We start from the raw sequence: 6,149 nt of genomic DNA, 5'->3' as shown, positions 1-6,149 counted from the left end.
CCTTTTAGTGAGAGATTTGTATGTAGTCCGCCTGAATTATTCTCTGTTATTGCAATGCTGGCTGCCAACCTTGCTTCTAGAATAAGAAGTTCTATTCTAGAATAGAAGTGGTGTTACTGTGCAAATTAGAATGTATAATTGCAAGAGGTTTCAAAGAAGATTTAAAAGGGATGATTAAAGAAACCTCCAGAAAAACATTCCTCCATAGGAACAGGACTGATGGTCTTTAGCTAATACACGTATAGACATGAGAAAGCTTGGTAATAGTATGCTCTTCACACTGTAAAAAGATTATTTGGGCCTACTTAACTCTATCTTAATGAGTACATCAATTGATACGTATCTTTAAAATAGACAAGGACAATTGTGCATCTAATTACATGTATTTTGTACATGAAGTTAAGTACTGAGGATGCTGACAAACACAGTCCTGGTTAGAGAGAGAGGTCAGCAGAAGACAGCACATAAACCTGTAGTCTAACTGATCTGGTTGGATTTGCCGTTTCCCAAGCATTGCTAAGAAAGGTTGCACGCCTGCGTACAACATGTCAGACTAGTGAGGAGCTGCAGAAAGTATCTCAGCAATTTGTGATTAGTTGTTAGAAGCAGCATATCAAGGCTGCTGGCACTTGACTGCATAGCTTTTCTCCATCACTGGAAATCTGCAGTGAAGGCTGATGGTTTTGCATGGATTTGCGCAAATTCAGCTCTGACTGTGGAAATTGAAGCAGAGAAGTCTGATGGTGCCTGGCATACACAAATTTGGGTTAGGTCATCACTTTAACACCTCTGGCCATGCTGCCAGGGTCAGTGGAAGGAAGGGAGGGCACAGCTGATGTGGCTGTGAGGAGGCTAAAGGCACGGTGTTTTGGGAAAGCTTATTCTGGTTGAGTGACAACATGGCAATTACAGTATGCTGACCTCTTAACTATCAGTCCTTGTCACTGAGAGAGGGGGGGTAAAAGCAAGGCTACTGGGGTTAACTATTTCCTGGGACGCACTTTAATTTCTTAAAGTCACCATCAAGCCATTATATCCTCTTATCCTGCAGATAAAAGGACATATCATTTTTAAAAACTGTCTTAGATACTCTGCCGATGATAGGATAGTACTGAAATAACTAATTTTCACAGTTAAGCAGCAATTTACAGCTACAGAGCTACCATACATCCAATTCTTTCCACGCTCTGTGCGTGCATTTCACACTGTGTAGCAATGTTGGATCTATTCTTCATCTGCAAGCCTTGCATCTTGCCTTTCCCTAGTTATGCCTACAGCTGTGAACTAAACAGCCCACAGGCAGGGATGTGTGCTCAGCTTTGCTGCTGTTAGACCAGTGCTAGCACAGCCATGGCTGTGCTCATGTGCTCAGACAAGGCTTGTGAGATGATGGCACAAGCTGTAGAGTATTCTCAGTAATCAGCCTGAATGTGGCCACTCTATTTTTGAAGATAAGAGAGTTTAACCAAAAGAATGAAAGTTGCACTATGCCAGTTGGCTTCCAGTCTGGGGAGCAGGTCCATTTCATTTGCTAGAATAGACAGAGCCCTGGCTGCTGTGTTGACGAATCTGTCCTGAGCAAACTGGAGCTCTGGTGATAGGCTGGCCCGTGGCTCAGCACCTCTCGTGGTGACACACAAAGTTGTAGTCCTTTGAAGAGCAGGAGCTGTGCTGTACATTCTCTTCTTTGAGTAACTTGATGCTGTTATGGGGCGAAAAGATGTTCTGAGCTACTGCTTGTACAAATGAATACTTGTTCCAATTAACACGTATGGAATGAACATGACACCAGATAATTACAGGAAGATATTTTTGGAAGGATAAAAAAAGTATTTTTCTTTGCAAAATCAATATCCTCTCACCCTGCCTCTTTAACGAGTGCTCATACCTGTCATTGCAGCCTTCCTGTCGAGACCACACGTCCCCCTCCCCAGGCCATTGGCTGTCTCTTTTCATTTGTGTTGCCATGCCATAAAAAATGAAAACAAACACTGTGGGATCACAAATGTGCCCATAATTCTTTATCATGCAATTTAAACCAGAAGCTAATAACAAGGAAAATGAGTAATACTTGAATAGGTTGCTGCATATACAAACAGTGCAATAATTGTCTCTCAGTCTGAACAAAAAGATAATAAAAATGTTTTACAGTGCTCCTTAATTGTACCAAAAATTGAAAATCAAGACTTTATTGCAGAAAAAGGAAGCATTAATCTGTCTGAGGGCCATTTTGTGGAGAATGCTTCCTGGGGAGGTGTGGTGATAATTACTTATCTTTAATAGATTTCTGGGTTGTGGCACCAAAAGGTGGTGGTGACGGTGGTACAGGCATTATTTATGAGCCCCTAAGCCACCATGCTCCATTACTTCCCCCATCTAATGCGACTCACAGATCTGCGTTTTCAGCAGGTTTGTTGGGGTCCCTTTTAGCATCCAGCTGTTACAGATAGCCGAGGGAAAAGTGCTGGCTGAGTCATTGCAGGATGCCGCATGAATTTGATGCTGCAAAGCATCGTGATGGCAGTTCGTAGCACAGAGCGGCCGACAGAATGTGGTGATGGGCGTTGCTGGTGGGAATCAGAGAGAAGCAGGCGCACAGGGAGCTACCGCGGAGCACCATGCTGAAGGGCTGGTGACCAGAGCACAGGTGGGCAGGTGGGAGCTGGGCTCAAACACGGTGTAGTCAGGGCAGTCAGAGCAAAGCTGGTGTATCATAGGATCATAGAATCAGACAATGGCCTAAGTTGGAAGGGACCCTTTTTAAGCAGCGTGGAGGAGACTGAGTTTCCAGCTGGAAGTTAATGGCAACACTCTCATTGACCTTCACTATCAGGAATGACTTCTTTATTAATAATAACAGCGACCTTTTCTTGCTAAATGTTCAGGTTAATGTTTGTTGTAAGCTAATTACTGAACAAGTTATTGCTGTTTTTTTAAACTTGCTTTGATAGAAACCACCTACTGGCATTGTGTTTTAACAGGACAATATAACACATGTTCCCTGATAACTGGTGCCGAACTGAGACCTGGAAAATCATTTTCTTTTCTCCCCAGGGTTTCCATATCATCCTGCAAGAACTTTTTTTTGCTTAGTAGATATCAGAATTCTATTCAAATATAAATCTTCAACCTTATTTCTATGGTTTTTGCTTTACTTGTAATTATTCTGCATTCTTCAGGGACACATTTATTGTAGATGTACTAACATAAACTCTGAGTTCAGCTGACAGCTCCTAGAAGGGAATGAATGGTGTTAAGCAGCTCTTTTCAGTTATTGACACTTAACTCTCTGTCTCAGTGGAATTAAGTTCAGTCTGTCAATGTCAAGCAAAACTGTATAGATTATTTCTCTAAACTGAAAAGTCTGGTCTACTGAAAATGAAAAATTCCCTAGCACCTGCAGTCCAGACAGACGTGGAATATTACTCTCAGTTTTATGTTTTTGTTTTTAATCTTCAGTATCATTGCTTTGCCATTTTGGGACATGGGAAGAGTTTGGAACATGAGAAGAGTATGATAAGTTACCATAGTATGAAGGAGCTTGGAGAATTGGATGGGTTATCATCCCTGCTGAGCAACCTCTTGGGTTGGTCTGTGGGGCTAATCTTCTTGCTTCTCCCTATGTTTTCTCACCGCATCTTTTCATATTATTTATTTTATGCTATGTATTTATTGTGTATTATATACAATAATGACAATGTAGTCATGCCTTCATGTTACATACCTTAGCTTGTTCCCTGACATCTGCCAGGAGGAGAGCAATTACCTTAGTGTGGTTGACATGATCAAGAGCTGTCAATGCAGCCTTGTGGGGAGAAGTGTACACATGACATAATACAGGTGAACCAATGATAAATGAATGGTTGCACAGATTTAAGAACTGAACAATAAAAGCAAGACACTTTTGTAGCATCTTCTGTGCATGAAACACTACTGGTATCAAGGAATACTCAAGAAATGCTTGTGTCACCACGAGCAGGTACAGTGATGACATTTATATCATAAATAACAGATAACAGGAAAGTAGATGGAAAAATCATTAGGGTTTATTTAGGACATGTTTTAACTTTGAGGCAAAGCTGTAGAAGCGCTGCAGTACCTATGTTTGCAGTTCAATGATGACTCCTCCAAGAAATGTACCGTGTTGAAAAAGCAAACTTCAATATTTTAATTTAATTTTTAATTACTTGGTATAAGAGCAGTCTTTTTTTTCCCTTGCCTCTGGCTTTTAACTATTGCAGTCTATCACTGTTAGAAGTACTTAATGACACATTAAAGATACTTTATCACTCAGTCTATAGCAGTAAAAATCCCTAATCAGGAAGCCCAAGACAGGAGGCTAGCACCTTTCAGACTAATCTGTGGAAGAATTTAATGTGAACATTAATTTCACACGACGTGATTACTAGAGGTTTTTGGCTAAGTAAGACAGTGGTGTTGATGAGACTAGTTAGAAGATAAGGCTAAAACAGAGCAGCTATTTTGTTGTATGTAATGACAACTATTTTTGCACAAGTCATGCATGTGTGAGCTGTATGCTAGCATGTGACTGAATGTGCAGAAACCCGTGTTTCGCTGTGACCAAGCAGATAACACAAGTGCCTCCAGGTCTTCTGCACTTCACTATTTAGAAGCAAACATGTCCAAATAACAAGAAGCCTTTACCTTAGGGTCCAGTTAAACACAAAATGGCCTTTCATTACAAACTAAGGTGACGAACCATGATATGCTGTGCCAGCCTTTAAATACTTTTCTTTGCTTCCTACAAGACTCTGGAGAGCTTCTGAGGCATAGAGAAGGAGATACTAACTGTGTATATGTGGTGCTGATGTAGGTAAAATCATAGTGTCATTAAAGTTGGAAAAGAACCCTAAGCTCACCTAGTTCAACCCCAGCCCACCTCCACCATGCCCACTGACCACATCCCTCAGTGCCACATCGCCACGGTTCTTGAACACCTCCAGGGATGGTGACTGCACCACCTCCCTGGGCAGCCTGTGCCAGTGCCTCATCACTCTTTCTGAGAAGAAAGCAGCTAGCAATGCTGCGGATCACTCTACAGAGGTGACGTGGTTCACAGAACGAAGAGGAGCAGAAGTGAGCAGGACTCACTGGAGCCAGGACAGAGCAGTTTGGATTGTGCTGCTTCTGGCAGTCATCTGACAATCATTAGAGGAAGGGATAGCAATGGTTGATCTCATATGACCTCAATGATCTGGGATGATACAAAACTACAGTTAGTAGATGCATTCTAATATAATCCAGAGGATACTTCTCAGGGCACACTCTGTGCAGGACAGTTCAGAACTTTAGAGCTGTCAACATTTTGCAGCTAGGTGGCCAAGGCGTGAGAGATGGAAGAGTTGTCAGAGCTCTTGCAGAGAACCCAAATAAATCCCCAGACCCCATGCTGTCATGGTAAAGGAGAAATGACATTGCACTTCACATACCCATCAGAATACCTAAGTCAGATGCTTTCAGTATGCACTGAGATTTTCTTTCAACTTTTTTTTTAGCTATTTCTATTCCTGGTGAATGTTACTAAATTGGTCTTCGCTAACTCACACCTTACCAAGAATCTCCATGTTTTAATAAAACCAAGACTGGGGTGCAGAGAATATAACTGATTATGAACCCACTATACGATCAAGTATATTCAGAAACTCCTTATACACATGAGATGGCACTTTGCCTCCTAGCTGCTATAACATGATTACTGCATTACGACTCCTTAATAACATAGTGACAGTGAGATCAATGGCACCTGCAGGATGCAAACATTATCACTGAAACTCCAAGGAGCCCAGATGTCTACTTGCTCTCTAAATAGACAGTCTCCACATAGATTTTTATTTTTTTTTTCTGGCTGTTGTATGATTTCATTTTTAATTTAAAATCGTTATTGCTATAAAAGTTACAATCCCCTCCTTTTCTGTACAAAACAGTGCAATAGTGCTTTTTCCATCTGGCTGACATTGCTGATTGTAAGAGCTAGGGGTCCTCTGTTTAGCTTTGATAAGTGTTTGAGACTTCGTAGAGACCGTACTTCTTCCTTAACTCCTACTGAACACAGGTAATGTGTGTGTACCTGTACCTATTCAAAACGGACTGAGCTGGACTTGTACGTGGACCATGGCATATAGCCAGCG

Source organism: Numida meleagris, chromosome 1, assembly GCF_002078875.1.
Source record: "Numida meleagris isolate 19003 breed g44 Domestic line chromosome 1, NumMel1.0, whole genome shotgun sequence".
NCBI classification, from domain to species: domain Eukaryota; kingdom Metazoa; phylum Chordata; class Aves; order Galliformes; family Numididae; genus Numida; species Numida meleagris.
Note: the sequence above shows the minus strand (reverse complement) of the source record.